Raw genomic sequence first — 17,201 nt, forward strand, 5'->3', positions numbered from 1 at the left:
ATACTATTGGGTTATCTATACCCCTGTAGTCATACTATGAGTTCAAATATACCCCTCATTTAAACGGAGAGACACGTGTCATCGTCATGTTGGTCAATTCTAAATATCTTTTAATTAATTAAAAATACCCATTAATCATACCCGAAAAATAATTTTTTAAAGCAACTTTTTTTTATAAAAACTAGAAAAAACTGAAATTATTTTTACTAAAAACTGAAAAAAATGAAATATTTTTTCCCCAGTTTTTCCAAAAAAGTTGCTTTAAAAAAACTGAAAAATATTTTCTAAAATAATATTTTTGAAAAAATTGAAAAGAAAAGTTAAAAATTAATTTTCTAAAGCAATATTTTTTGTAAAAACTGAAAAGTTTTTTTACTAAAAATAAAAAAAAACGAAAATATTTTTTCCCCCAGTTTTTACAAAAAGAACTGCTTTAAAAAAAGCTGGAAAATATTTTCTAAAATAATATTTTTGTAAAAACTAAAAAAAACTAAAAAGCAAATTTCTAAAGCAGTATTTTTATAAAAACTGAAAAAATAAATATTTTTTTCAGTTTTTAATTGTTTTAAAAAATTACTTTTCAGTTTTTTTTCCAGTTTTTACAAAAATATTGTTTTAAAAAATATTTTTCAGTTTTTTTAAAACAGTTTTTTGTAAAAACTAGAAAAAAATATATTTTCGTTTTTTTCAGTTTTTAGTAAAAATGTTTTTTTTTGTTTTTTTCAGTTTTTACAAAACAAAAAAAAAAATTCGGGTATGGATAATGAGTCTTTTTAATTAATTAGGAGATATTTAAAATTGATCAACAGGACGATGACACGTGTTCCTACATTTAAATAAGGGGTATATTTGAACCCAAAGTATGACTGCAAAGGTACCAATAGTATAACGAGAGGTATTGTTAGACCATTTTTTAAAATAGAGGGGTATATTTGGCCCTTGCCGTTTACAAAAACATACGACAAACTCAAGAGACTGAATATTTTTACAACAATACTTTCTTTCCCCAAACAAAGCACCAAAAAAGGTTAGTACCCTCCCTCTCCCAATTTATGTAACGATATTTGAGTAGGCTAAAAGTTTAAGAAAGTAAGAAATATTTTTGAAGTTTGTGATCTAAAATAGGTCATAGATATTTGTGGAGTTTATAAATTATCTTATTAAAGGTAAATGAACATTTTAAAGCTAAACTATCATTAAATATAAAAAGTTTTCATTCGTTTTCGGATGCCGCAGGTAATTCAAATTGGTCCTCATTTTCATAGATACTGAGCTTAGAAGGAAAGAAAACTACAGCACTAAAATTTCGTAAGTTGAACTCCATGATGAGTAACAAACTAAATGAATTTATTATGTCAATATAGTGTCAATTACTTCTATTTTCTCCTTTTGGTGTAGAACATATATCAGAACTTAGTTTCTTACAGTTAATTAATAGTTTGCTTTAGGAACACATTTCAACTTGAGATATTATGAGTTTAGTACGATAATGACATGGGAAAAGAATCCTTTTGGCACATATGCTCAAAGAATATATTGACTCCTTCCATTCTCCACAGGAAGAGCCAATTAATTCAAGTTAATTCAGAGACGGAGCTAGAGTTATAGCTATTGGTCGGGCAAAATCAGTAATTTTGGTCTAAATTTTATAGTTATATTAAAAAATTTATTAAATATATATAAATAATTTATCCAGAAACCAACAAATTACTTTTTTTCAAAATTTAAAATACATAAACTCCAAATTCTGAATCACGAGCTTATTGTTTAATAAAGAACCATAACTTTGATGGACCACAAATGATTGGACTAGAGTTGGGGATGCTAGCATTCTTAGCCTCTTTACTGCAATATTTAGTATTGATAGTAATATATTATGATAACAAAGAGATAATATTATTATAAACTTAGGCTCCGCATTGGACTCGGTTAAATTATACTACTATTCTAATATTCCATAGATGGGTAGCTAGTATTCTTAGTCTTTCAGTCCTATATATTGTACCTATTCAATATATGGAGTAATATAATTATAATTTATAATCAAGGGCGGATTTAGGGAGCGAAAGGGGTTCACCCGAATCCCCTTCGCCGAAAAATTACAATGTATATAAGGTAAAATTTGTTTTTACCTTTATATATTAAGTTTTGAATTCTCTTGATATAGCCCAAATGTATAACTTAGTGGTTAAGGAGATTCAAAACATTTGTAAGGTCATATATTTAATTCCCACTAGTTATAATAATTTTTTATTTTTTTTCTTTTTGAACCCTCTTCACGAAGATCTTGCCTCCGCCACTATTTATAATCATAACAAAGGTGTAGTGACATCCAATAGTCTAAGATAATATCTCTCTCTTTGGGTTGGATGACATCATGAAGTATGTGTCCGGATAGTTCAACTTCCCGAGAGTTAGCTCTCGGCCTTTCGGTAAAAAAATAACGCCGGCGAAGACATGTAAGTGCACTATTCGTGGTCGGGATTGTAATACCTAGGACTCTTTTATAAAAGTACAAATGCATTTAGAACAAAGTCAAGTGCGTTATCGGAAACAATTTACTCTTACTCCCTCCGTTCCAGTTTATGTGAACCTATTTTTTTTTTGGTCCGTTCCAAAAAGAATGATCTCTTTCTAAATTTGGAAACAATTTAGCCTAAACTTATAATTCTACCCTTAATGAGAAGTTTTTATAACCACACAAATACTATGTCCCCTTTTTGACTTGTTTAGGACCATAAATTCCAAAAGTCTTCATTTTTTCTTAAGTTCTGTGCCCAGTCAAACATGTTCACATAAATTGGAACAGATGAAGTAAAATTTTAAAAAGAATATAATTTTGAACCTATAATTTTAAAAGTGTAGTGGATTCATGGTAAGAGACTAAAGTTAAACTCGTCAAGTATAAATTCTAAATCCACCTCTTTACAATAGTGCACCCATCCTCTGCATATGTACATTGCCCAAGTGTACATTAGCAACTGCAGTCTTTTTAAGCATTGTGTAGCTCCTGGACATGGTGGTAGGAAAATCTATAGAAAATGTAACATACATTCTTAGAATGAGATAATACATTCTGATTCGTGACGAGTCTGAAATATATCCTGGGTTTCAGTAAGGTTAAGCAGAAAGTAGCAACTTGTGTATATGTAGCTAAATTTAATTTGTCCATCTAAACAACTGAGAATAACTGAAAAAAGGAGTTAATCCTAAGGACACATTGGCATTGCCATACTAATTGATCTTGATGCATTAGATGCACACCATTTTTAGCTGAACTTAGTGGTGCGCTTCATGAAAATGGTCGAAAAATTGATGGGAACGAAAGTCGCGGGAAAAATGAGTATCTGCATATGGACAGAAAAACCCTAAGAAACTTCACTATACTCTAGTTGGCTTTTGGTTGAAGGAGTCAGAATTTTAACTTTATCAGTTATAAATGTTAAAACGATGACTTCAAGTCCTAATAACAACGTTCTAATTAAATTCAATATGTGTACATACTTAATGAATTTCTGAACACAAATATAATGTTTGAGCAAAAGTTATTAGGTTCGACTGAACCCGCATACGGACTTATAGCTCTACCCCTGCTTTTGGTGAAAACAGTACGGGCTAGCCAGTTTTATGATTGGTAATTAAAAAATAGCCAGTGTTTGTAAAGTCATTGAAAAATAATCACTAATTTGCTGAAACACGGAAAGTTCCAATATAATATGCGGGATTATGGAGCTCCTGCGTATAAACTTCCAGCATATTATGTTGGAACTCCAACACACGAAATATGTTGGAACTGCAGCACACGAAAAGTACCAGCATAATATGTTGGATTATGGAGCTCGTGCATACAAATTTCCCGTATATTATGTTGGAACTCTAGCACATTATGAAATTCCAGCACATTATACTGGAAGCTCATATGTAAAAAATTCGAACTCCAAAATATTATGTTGGAACATTTCTAGATTTTTAAGGGTGTTTTTTTTTTCTTCAGATTTTATCTTTACATGAAAAAATGGTTAAATTTCGATTACTTTTGAAACTGTGATTATTTTTCAATTACGAGTTATAAATCTGGCAATTTTTTATTTTTTCCTGAATTCAAGCCCTATGTCAAGATCTACGGGCCAAGTGATAGTCTTATCTAAATATTTTCTAGTGTGAAATTCAAAAATAGCCAAACTTACAAGTGGTAATTGAAAAATAGCCGCAGTTTCAAAAGTTATCAAAATTTAGCTACTTTTTATGTAAAGATAAATATGAACAAAAATACTATTCAAAATTCGAAAAATATTCCAACATAATATATTGCAGTTCCAGTATAATATACAAGACTTCTAGCATAATATACTGGAGCTCCAGCATAATATACTTGTAACAACCCGGCCAGTCGTTTGATCGTTGTAGCCTTGTTACCCTATTTATTGCTTATATTGTGCTCATTTATTATTATGTGACTTGCTAGGGTGGTTGGTTTGATTCCGGGGATGTTTTGGAGTGAGTTGGGATACTTAGTCCAAAAGTTGGAAGCCTAAGTTGAAAGAGTTGACCGAATATTGACTTGTATGTAAATCGCTTCGGAATGGAATTTTGATGGTTCTGATAGCTCTGTGGGGTAATTTTGTACTTAGAAGTGTGTTCAGATATTGATTTGGAGGCCCGTAGATGATTTTGGTTTGAATTGGCGAGAGTTGGAAAAATAGAAATTTGGAGAGTTGAGAAATTTGACCGAGAGTTGACTTTGTGGTTACCCGGCTCAGATTTTGGATCCGGAAGTTGGAATAGGTGTGTTGTGTCATTTATGACTTGTGTGCAAAATCTGAGGTCAATCGCAGTTGGTTTGAAAGGTTTCGGCATCAATTATAAAAGTTGAAAATTTATTAGTTTTAATAGGCTTGAATTGGGGAGCGATTCACGTTTTAGATGTGATTTGAGGCCTCGACTAAGTTCGTATCGTATTTTAGAACTTGTTGGTATATTTGGTTGAGGTACCGAGGGCCTCGGGTGGATTTCAGATGGTTAACAGATCAAAATTGAACTTAGGAAATAGCTGAGGAGTTCTGGTCTGGTGTGATCGCACCTGCGAAGGATTTGGTCGCAGGTGCGCGACCGCAAAAGCGATTTTAGCTGGGGATGTGAGGAAGTGCAGGTGCGAGGTATTGGCCTCACCTGTGAGATCGCAGATGTGGAGAGTAGAGGCACATGTGCGAAGTCTGGGCGGGGGGGGGGGGGGGGGAACAGGTGCAAAAGGATTTTCACATATACGGATTTTGGTAGAAAAAACTAAGGTCGTAGAAGTGGAGCTAGAACCGCAGAAGCGGTTCTGCATGTGCGAAGTTTGGGCCGCAGGTGCGGCAGGTCGGTGCTTAAGTGATTTTCACAGAAGCAGCCTTTTCTCCGCAGGTGCGGCACGTGAGTCCGCATGAGAGAAAAGGGTTGGGGAGAGATTTAAAAATCGAGGGTTTGAGTCTTCTTTTTATTTTGAGAGTTTTGGGGTGCGGACTTAGGCGATCTTTGGAGAGACCTTCACCTAGATTGAAAGGTAAGTGATTTTTTATCACTTTTATCCATGCATTTTGATTACCCATTGATTATTTTACCTATTTATCATGAATCTAAGTTGGAATTTGGGGAATTTTTGACCCATGATTGGAGAGTAAGATTTGGATATTTGAGTGACGATTCGGTGTCGGAATTTGGTAAATTTGGTATAGCTGGACTCGTGATTGAATGGATGTTTGGATTTTATAACTTTTGTTGGATTCCGAGACGTGGGCCCGAAGTTGACTTTTTGCCTTTTGTTAAAGAACTTAGCTTTTTCATATGGAATTGATTCCTATAGCTCGAGTTAATTTTATCGAGTTGTTTGTGGCTAGATTCGAGACTTTCGCAGTCCGATTCACGAGGCAAGGGTTTATTGGAGTAGAGATTTGCACGGTTTGAGGTAAGTAACACTTCTAAACTTAGTTCTAAGGGTATGAATCCCTGAATTACGTGTTATGTGATTGGTGTTGAGGTGACGCACATGCTAGGTGATGGGCGTGTGGGCTTGCACCGTAGTAATTGTGATTCGGTCGATTCCATGGTATAGTGTAGTCATCAAACCTTGTTGCAATTCATGTGATCTCTACGTGTTAGAGTAATTGAGCTGCAATTCATATTAGAAATCATGTTAGGCTATATGCTTATCCGGTTGTGACCCACTGGGGTCATCTCTACTGTTGAATTATTTGCTTAGATGGTAATTTTGTACTTAGTCACATCCATCATTTGCATATCATATCTCAGTCTCTGTTACCATTTATTATTGTGTTATGTATCATTGTTCGGGCTGATTGGCTTGAGATTTGTGAGTCCGAGAGACTGGAGAGATTGATGACTGATTTGGGGCCTGAGAATCGTGTTGTGAGTGAGATTTGTGGATTGGGTTGCACGCCGCAGCATGCCTTATGGCTTTATATATATTATTGTATTGATCGTGCTACACGCCGCAGCAGGTCTTTTAGGCTTTATTATTATGGGATCGGGTTGCACGTCGCATCAGTCCAGATTGGCTTATTATTAGCACTTGGGCAGGATCCGGCCCTCCGGAGTCTGACATACCAGTAGTGAGCGCAGGTAACGTACAATTCTGAGTGATTGAATGTGATGAGCGAGAATTGAGACAGCCAGATTGAGTACTTTGAGAGTGTGAGTACGTGAGGTTTCATTGTGTTGCATCACATGTGACATGCACATTGACATGTAGATATAGAGATGTAACATTCCTCATATGAGTCATACTTGGCATATTTTATATGTATTGAGATTAACTGTTAAAGCTGAAAGTATGTCTACATTTTTGTACTGTGTACCAATAGATTCTGAGTTTCTCTGAGATATTATTGTCATATTTCCTATCTTATTTGTATTGTTTAAAAGACTCTATATATGTACTGTATTGGTTGAGCTCGTTACTCCTTTCAACTCAAGGTTAGTCTTGTTACTTATTGAGTACATTAGTCGGTTGTACTCATAATACACTTTGCACTTCGTGTACAGATCCAGGTATTTTCGGGTACGGTGGTTGCTGATTTTTGGAGCTTTACCAGTTCAGAGGTTATCGAGGTAGCTGCTTTGGCGTCCGCAGACCTTGACTCTCCTCATTTTTATTTTAGTTTATTTAAACTGTTCTACCTTCCTAGATAATATTTTCAGTAGTCAGACCATGTTATTGTATATATGCTCATGTACTCAGTGACACACGGATTTTAGAAAAAATAATATTGACTCATGGTATTTTCTTATAAATATTTATGAGATTTTTCTCTTGAACTTATATTACTATGTTTTCCAAGATTAAAGATGCGTTATTTATTGTGATTGTCGGTTTGTCTAGTATTGCGATAGGCGCCATCACAACATGTGAGTTTTGGGTCGTGACAATACTGGAGTTTCAATATAATATACTGAACTTCCAGCATAATATACTGAAGTTCTAACATAATATACTTGAGTTCCAGCATAATATACTGGACCAACATAATATACTGGAAGTTCATATGCAGGTGCTCCAATCTCTAGTATATTATGCTGGAACTTTCCGTATGTTGGAGTTCCAGCATAATATGCTAGAAGTTCATACACAAGTGCACCAATCTCCAGTATATTATGCTGGAACTTTCCGTGTTGCAGCAAAATAATGGCTATTTTTCAATAACTTTGCAAACCCTGGCTATTTTTTAATTATCAGTCCGAAAACTGGTTAGCCAGTGCTATTTTAGGGCAAAATTAAAAAATATCCACATTTACAAGTAGTTTTTGAAAAATAGCCACAATTTCAAAAATAATCGAAATTTAGCCACTTTTCATGTAAAGATAAATCTGAACGAAAATACTATTCAAAATCCAAAAAGTATTCCAGCATAATATACTGAAGTTTGAATTTTTTACATGTGAAATTCTAGCATAATATATTGGAGTTCCAGCATAATATACTGGAGTTTCAGCATAATATGTTGGAAGTTCACACACAAGTGCTCCAATCTCGAGTATATTATGCTGGAACTTTCCGTATGCTGGAGTTCTAGCATAATATGCTGGAAGTTCATACACAGGTGCACCAATCTCCAGTATATTATGTTGGAACTTTTCGTGTTACAACAAAATAATGACTATTTTTAATGACTTTGTAAACGCTGGCTATTTTTCAATTAGCAGTCCGAAAACTGGCTAGCCCGTACTATTTTCACATGGGTGTAGGCGTGCCAAAAAGTTACTATATGTTTAATTTTCAATAATTTCCTTAAATTAGTAATTTTGCCGAAATTAAACCCCATCTTGCACTCTGGACGTTTAAGGCAATAGCGCCAGCCGTGCTCAAATTAAAATCTTGGGAGAGTAAAATTTGGCACAAATCGTGAGAGAAGTATAAAAGGTCGACTCTGCTGTTGTAGGCTTATAGATAATAAGGCTTGTGTCCCTATTTGTTTTTTTGGGGATTTGCAGTCGTACCCTATATTTGTGCCACCTTTTAACCTGTACTCTATTTTTAAAAATTATTGATTTGATAGCCAGCTGATAAAAAAACCGTAATAATATGACAATTATACCTATGACAAAAGATATAAAACATGTATCACGCATTAATCGAGTGATCTGCAACCTCATTCGTAAAAAATATCACGACCATATTCCCTTATAGGCCGTGATGGCGCCCAACTCCTCCGCTAGGCAAGCCAACTGCGAACTAACCACGTGATTACTCTTTTTAATAAGTTTTCAAGTAATTAAATTCCATTAATTAAAGGGTTAATAAACATCAAATTCTAAATAAATAAACAAAAGCAGCTGAGAGCAATCATAACAATAGGATAATCCAAAACCATATGTCTGCTAGTGTGTGTGCCAAGACCTGGTGTCACAAGTGTATGAGCACTAATAGATTATACAAAACTCTAGATACCATGCGAAATGAGAATAGACATAAATAAATGCAAAGGAGAGACTCTAGGTGCTGCAGAACAGCTCAGGAAGCAGCTCACCACTAGGCCTCCGGGTAACGGGGATGCGCGCCGGTATGGTCGTCAGATGCACCTTCCTCAGATCCTGCATGGTCAGTGCAGAAGTGTAGCGTGAGTACATAAATAACATGTATCCAGTAAGCATCAAGTCTAACCTCGAAGAAGTAGTGATGAGAGGTCGACATCAACACTTGCTATGGGCCAACAATAATAAATAAATAAATAAGCTCTAAATAAGCATGGTTTATGCATACAAGTACAACAATTCAATAACAACCAGGAAATAAATAATTCTTTTACACATGATAAATCTCAAATAACTTTATGTCTGATATTATTTCAACCTCTCAAACCACGAAATAACATCAAATATAAAAATGTAAAATACAAGTATTATCACGCACGATTATGCCAGGGTCGTACGACCCGATCCAGAATAATATGTACACTTTCGCGGGGCGTACGACACGATCCACAAATGCATCTATCTACTGCTGAGGTGTTCGGACCGCTCCACAAGAAGAGAGAATACTTTATGAACATCCGGTTTAAAAGTTATTATGAGGCTAACACACAAAGAAGTACAATTTCTATTAACGGTCTAGTAACCTGCCAAAACTCAAGTAAGTGAAATTTGGTCTTTTGCAATCCTTTTATCGAGTTCCAATATGTTTTAGGCAATTTAATTAACAAGTAGAGTGCAAACATGACAAGTATTTTATGATTTGGGTCCTAAACTACCCGTACATAAGAATAATTAGTAGCTACGCATAGACTCTCCTCACCTCGTGCGTACGTAGCCTCCCACAATTTGAAGAAAATATTAATTTAAATCACCTATGGGGTAAATTCCCTATTACAAGGTTAGGCAAGAGACTTACCTTGTCTCAAAGCTCACTTTCCGGTCTCAAATTCGCTCTAAAGCCTCAACTTGGTGCCGAAAAATCCGAAACTAGTCAAATATTGTATAAATAAATTAATATATGTTACAAAATTCATAATTTAACTATTAGAGTAATTACCCAACCCAAATTGGAAGATTCTTAAAATTCACCCCCCGGGCCCACGTGTCCGAATTTCAAAAATTTTCAAAGAAAGTTGTTACCCATAACCTCACGAACTCAAATATCTAATTTTCACTCTATCCCATAATCATTTTCGTGGTTAAATCCCATTTTTTTAAATCAAAACCTAGGTTTTTCATCTAAACCTATGATTTTCACAATTTTTACACGTTAAAATCTACCCATAATCTGTGTATTCAACTCACATTGTATAGAAATTATTTACCTTAAAGTGCTAGGTGAAAACCCCTCTCCAAAAGCTCCAAAATCGCCCAATGAATGAAAGAAAGTGAGTCAAAAATGGTTTAACTCCCGATTTAAATGAACCTTACTTCCTCCAAGACTTTCGCACCTGCGGTCACTGGGCCGCATTTGCGACACCTCTTCTGAGGAGAAAGGTCTGCTTCTACGGAATTCCACAGTCCCAGCACTGGCCGCGTCTGTGGACGGGATACCGCTTCTGCGGATGGTCAAGCGCACCTGCGGCCTCATCGCACCTGCGGGCTATTCCTTGGAGAAGTGATGCCACTTCTGTGTATGGTTCTCCGTTTCTGCAGCCACTGGCCAAGTGACCCAAAGCCGTTTCTGCGGCCACAAGCTTGCATCTGCGGGCTCGCACCTGCGGCCATAAGCTCGCAGGTGCAGGCACACTAGATCTGGTGCACCAGTAGCCCTTTTGAGTCCTAATTCGATCCGTGCATCGTCCAGATTGCACCCGAGGCCCCGAGGCCTTGTCCAAACATACCAACAATTTTGTAAACATAAAATGGACTCTCTCTCACCCTCGGAACACTGATAACAACATTAAAACTAAGAATCACAACCCAAAACCAATAGAATCAAATTATGAACTTTAAATTCTTCCAAATTACTTCAAAAACGCCGAAACATACTTAAACTGCTCGGAGTGACTCCAATTTTTGTGTGCAAGTCTTAAATCACCATACAGAACTATTACCAGGCTCATAATCCCAAACGAACCTCGATACCATCAAAAACCACTCCAAACCAAATTTAAAGAACTTAAAAACCTTCAAGGTACCAAATATCACTTTTAAGCGCCAAAACGCTCCCGGGTTATCTAAAACCCGATCCGAATATACGCCCATATCCAAAATTATCATAAAACCCTATTGGGACCATCAAATCCCGGTTCCAAGGTCATTTACTCAAAATGTTGACCAAAGTCAAACTTAGCCCTTTTAGCCAACCTTAAGGAACCAAGTGTTTCGATTTCAACCCGAACCCTTCCGAATCCCGAACTAACCATCCCTGTGAGTCATAAAGCAGTTAAAACATATACGTGGAGTCTTATTTAGGGGAATGAGGACCTATAAAGTAAAATGATCAATCAGGTCGTTACATTCTTCACCTCTTTAACAAATATTCATCCTCGAACGGGTCTAGAATCATACCTGGAGTGCTGAATAAGTGTGGATATGTACTTCGCATATCCTTATAGGTCTCCCAATTCGCCTCCTCGACTGATTGACCCCTCCACTGAACTTTTACTGCAGAAATCTTCTTAGACCTCAACTGGCAAAACTATCTATCAACAATGGCAACTGGTTCCTCCTCATAACCCAGGCTCTCATCTAACTGAACCGTATTGTAGTCTAGCACATGCGACCTATCAGCATGGTACCTCCGGAGCATAGACATGTGGAAAACCAGATGAAATCCCGGTAGACTGGGAGGCAAAGAAAGCTCATAAGAAACCTCCCCAACTCGTCTCAACACCTAAAATGGACCTATAAACCTTGGGCTCAACTTGTCCTTCTTTCCGAACCTCATGATCCCCTTCATCGGTGAGACCTTCAAGATAACCTTCTCGCCCAACATAAATGATAAATCACGCACCTTCTGATCCGCGTAACTCTTCTATCTGGACTGTGCTGTGCGAAGTCGCTCCTAGATCAATTTTACCTTTTTCAAGGCATCCTTCACCAAATCAGTACCATATAACTTAGCCTCGCCGGGCCAACTCCAAATCATGCACAAGGTAATTCTTCTCATGGGGATTCAACTGACGTGAAAAATATACAATAACTCACCCCTCCTACATCAATACACAACCCAGACCAACACGTGAAGCGTTACAATACACAATATACATCCCTGAAGCCAAAGGCAACACTAACATCGGTGCTGAAGTCAATGCAGTCTTGAGCTTCTGAAAACTCACCTCACAATCATCGGACCATCAGAACGGAGCACCCTTTTGGGTCAATCTAGTAAAAGGTGCTACAATAGATGAGAAGCCCTCTGCAAAACAACGATAACCTACTAACCCTAGGAAGCTTCTGATCCTAGTCACCGTGGTAGGACGAGGCCAACTCTGAACTGCCTCGATCTTCTTGGGATCTACCTTAATACCCTCGCCCGATAAAACATGCCCCAAGAATGCCACAGAATCTAGCCAAAACTCACACTTGGAGAACTTAGCATATAGCTCTGTTCCCGCAAGGTCTGAAGCACCACTCTCAAATGCTGCTCGTGCTCCTCCCTGCTACGTGAGTAGATCAAAAATGAAGACAATGATAAACAAATCAATATACGTCCTGAACACTCGGTTCATCAAATCCATAAATGCTATTGGGGCGTTAGTCAAACCGAAGGACATCACTAGAAACTCATAATGGCCATATCTAGTCCGGAAAGTAGTCTTCGGAACATCTGGATCATGAATCTTCAACTGATGGTACCCCGATCTCAAGTCGATCTTAGAGAACACCCTGACACCCTACAACTAGTCAAACAAATCATTAATACATGGTAACGTGTATTGTTCTTGATAGTAACTTTGTTCAACTGGAGGTAATCAATGCACATCCGCATAGTCCCATCTTTCTTCTTCACAAATAACGCTGGTACACCCCAAGGAGATACACTCGGTCTGACGAACCCCTTTGCTAGCAACTCCTCAAGTTGTTCCTTAAACTCTTTCAACTCCTACGGAGCCATACGGTATGGTGGGATAGAGATAGGCTGGGTGCCTGGAGCTAAATCACTACATAAATCGATATCACGATCTGGTGGCATGCTTGGTAGGTCAGAAGGAAACACATCGGAGAACTCCCGGACCACGGGCACGGAATCAATCACCGGAGTCTCTTCGGTAGTATCTCACACATAAGCTAGAAAAGCCAAACAACCCTTCTCGACCATGTGACGAGCCTTCAGTAAAGAGATAACCCGACTAGATGCACTGACAGACGAACCCTTCCACTCTAATCTAGGCAACTCTGGCATCGCCAAGGTAACAGCCTCAGCATGGCAATCAAGGCTGACATGATATCGAGATAACCAGTCCATGGCCAGGATGACCTCAAAGTCGGTCATATTGAGCAATAGAAGATCCGAGCTAGTCTCATTATAACCACAGAATTTAACAATGTAGAACCGGTAGATCCGATATGCAACGACAAAATCTCCCACAGGGGTGGACACATAGACAGGAATACCCAAAGACTCACAAGGAACACCCAGGAAATGTGAAAACAGAGATGAAGCATATAAATATGTAGATCATTGGTCAAATAGTACTGAAGCATCCCTACCGCAGACAGAAATAGTATATGTGATCACGACATCTACGGCCGTTTAATCTGGTCTGGCCGAAAAAGCATAAAACCTAGTTGGAGCACCACCTTACTGGCCTCCACCCAACTGGCCTCCACCTTAGGACGACCCCTACCTACCTGCCCTCCGCCTTTAGGCGGTTGGACGACTGGTAGGGTAGCTGGTGCTGTAATCATAGAATGCTGACCCTGCTGCACTGCCTTGCCCCGAATCTTGGGGCAGAACATCTGCACATGACTGAGATCCCCGCACTCAAAACAATCTCCCGGTACGGTGGGCTACTGATCTGAAGTCTGACTCTGATGGCCTGAATAGCCACTGGAGGAACCCTGAATAGCTGGTGGGCGGTAGGAAATCTCTAGCATGGTGTTGAAATAAGGTCCCAGTGGAGCACCCCGAGGAGGCGGCGGTGCTGGATATGTGAGCCTGCTAGACTGACCCCTCACAAACTAGCCTCTACCCCCTGCCGGGGCACCTCTGAACTCTCCAGAATACCGAAACCGCTTATTCCTTGTAGCCTTCTCCTGGCTACGCTGGCGTACAACCTCGATCCTATGAGATATCTCTACAACTAGATCATAAGAAGTCCTCATCTCAACCTCTCGGGCCATGGTGTCCTGAATGCCAGTGTGCAAACCTACAACAAACCTCCGCACTCTCTCTGCATCGGTGGGAATGATCATAAGTGCATGGCGAGATAACTTAGAGAACCTGGCCCCATAGTCGGTCACTGACATCTAACCCTGCTGGAGCTGCTTGAACTGAAACCATAACTCTTCCCTCTAAGAGGGCGAGATATACCTATCCAGAAAAATACAAGTGAACCGGTCCCAAGTCATGGGAGGTGAATCTGCTGGTCTGTCGAGGATATATGACTGGCACTACCTACTGGCCCTGCCCTCTAGCTGTAAAGTTGAAAAATCCACCCCATGGGACTCCAATATCCTCATGTTGTGCAGTTTGTCCCTGCACCGATTAATAAAGTCTTGGGGGTCCTCATGCTGCTCACCCTCAAAGATAGGAGAAGGTAGCCGAGTCCATATGTCCAATAACTTATGCGGATTGCCGGTCGCACCTGGTCTGGGCTCAGGTATATAGCTGCTGCAACTGGATGAACTCCGCCCATGGGTAATGCGCCTGGGGTATAATATACGACAACTACATGCCCTGGAGCCTGAGAGGTAGGGGTCTGTGCTCCCCTTCCCGCCTGAGGTGTGGCCAGGTCTGTTGGAAATAAACCAGCCTGAGTCATAGAATCCATGAACCGTAGCATACGACCCATGACCTCCTGGAATCCCGGTGCAGAGATGAAATCTACCGGGGCTGGCTCTGCTGCAGGTACCTCGCTCTGCTCTTCGATAATAGGATCCTCTACTGGATCCACTAGTGGAATAGCTGGAGCAACTCTGGGACATCCTCATCCTCTACCACGGGCTGGAGCCCTCACTCGGCCTCTAGCAATAGGGGGAGTAGCTCCTCCCTGGTCTGGAACGTCCGTTGCGCATGTCCTCACCATATGTGAGAGAATAAGAGAATGACACTTAGCACAACATCAACTGCATGATAAAAGATGAAGAAAAGTGTAGTTTCCTAACACCCTATAGCCTCTCGAAGATAAGTACGGCCGTCTCCGCACCGATCTGCAAGAGTTTATTAGGCATGCTCATAACTTGTGATACCTACGTGAACCTAGTGCTCTGATACAATGTTGTCACAACCCAATTTCCCTATAGGCCGTGATGGTACCCAGCTCCGCTGCTAGGCAAGCCAACCGCGAACTAACCACATGATTACTCTATTTAAGAAGTTTCCAAGTAATTAAATTCCATTGGTTAAAGGGTTAAGAAACATCAAATTCTAAATAAATAAACGAAAGCAGCTGAGGGCAATCATAACAATAGGATAATGCAAAACCATATGTCTGCTAATGTGTGTGCCAAGATCTGGTGTCACAAGTGTAAGAGCACTAATAGATTATACAAAACTCTAGCTACTATCCCAAATGAGAATAGAAAGAAATAAATGCGAATGAGAGACTCTAGGTGCTGTGGAACGGCTTAAGAAGTAGCTCACCACTAGGCCTCCGGGTAACGGGGATGCGCGCCGGTATGATCGCCAGATGCACATACCTCAGATCCTGTATGGTCAGTGCAGAAGTGTAGCGTGATTACATAAATAACATGTACCCAGTAATTATCAAGTCTAACCTCGAAGAAGTGGTGACGAGGGGTCGACATCAACACTTACTACGGGACAACAATAATAAATAAATAATCTCTAAATAAGCATGGTTTAGGCATACAAGTACAACAATTCAATAACAACTAGGAAATAAAAAATTCCTTTACACATGATAAATCTCAAATAACTTTCTGTCTGATATTATTTTAACCTATCAAACCACGAAATAACATCAAATATAAAAAATTTAAAATCCAAGTACTATCACACACGATTATGCCGGGGTCGTACGGTCTGATCCAGAATAACGTGTACACAGCCGAGGGACGTGCGACACGATCCATAGATGCATCTATCTACTGCCGATGCGTTCGGGTCGCTCCGCAAGAAGAAATGATACTTTATGAACATCTGGTTTAAAAGTTATTACAAGGCTAATACACAAAGAAGCACAATTTCTATTAACGGTCAAGTAACCCGCCAAAACTCAAGTAAGTGAAATTCGGTCTATTATAATCCTTTTATCGAGTTCCAATATGTTTTAGGCAATTTAATTAACAAGTAGAGTGCAAACATGATTACTATTTCATGATTTGGGTCCTAAACTACCCGGACATAAACATAATTAGTAGCTATGCACGCACTCTCATCACCTCGTGCGTACGTAGGCCCCCACAATTTGAAGCAAATATTAATTTAAATAACCTATGGGGTAAATTCTCTCTTACAAGGTTAGGCAAGAGACTTACCTTGTCTCAAAGCTCGCTTTCCGGTCTCATATTCTCTCTAAAGCCTTAACTTGGTGCCGAAAAAATCCAAAACTAGTCAAATGTCGTATAAATAAATCAATATATGTTCCAAAGTTCATAATTTAACTATTAGATTAATTACCCAACCCAAATTGGAAGATTCTTAAAATTCACCCTCGGGCCCACGTACCTAGATTCCGGAATTGTTTGAAGAAAGTTATTACCCATAACCTCACGAACTCAAATATATAATTTTCACTCAATCCCATAACCATTTTCGTGGTTAAATCCCATTTTTATCATAACCTAGGTTTTTCATCTAAACCCATAATTTTTTCAATTTTTACATGTTAAAATCTATATATAATATATGTATTTAATTCACACTGTATAGAAATTACTTACCTCAAAGTTCTAGGTGAAAACCTCTCTCCAAAAGCTCCAAAATCGCCCAATTAATGGAAGAAAATAAGTCAAAAATGGTTTAACTCCTGACTTAAATGTACCTCACTGCCTCCAGTACTTTCGCACTTGCGGTCACAGGGCCGCATCTGCAGCACCGCTTTTGTGGAGAAAGGTCCGCTTCTGCGGAATTCCCCAGGCCCAGCACTGGCCGCTTCTGC

This window comes from Nicotiana tomentosiformis, chromosome 6 (assembly GCF_000390325.3).
Source record: "Nicotiana tomentosiformis chromosome 6, ASM39032v3, whole genome shotgun sequence".
Lineage (NCBI taxonomy): Eukaryota > Viridiplantae > Streptophyta > Magnoliopsida > Solanales > Solanaceae > Nicotiana > Nicotiana tomentosiformis.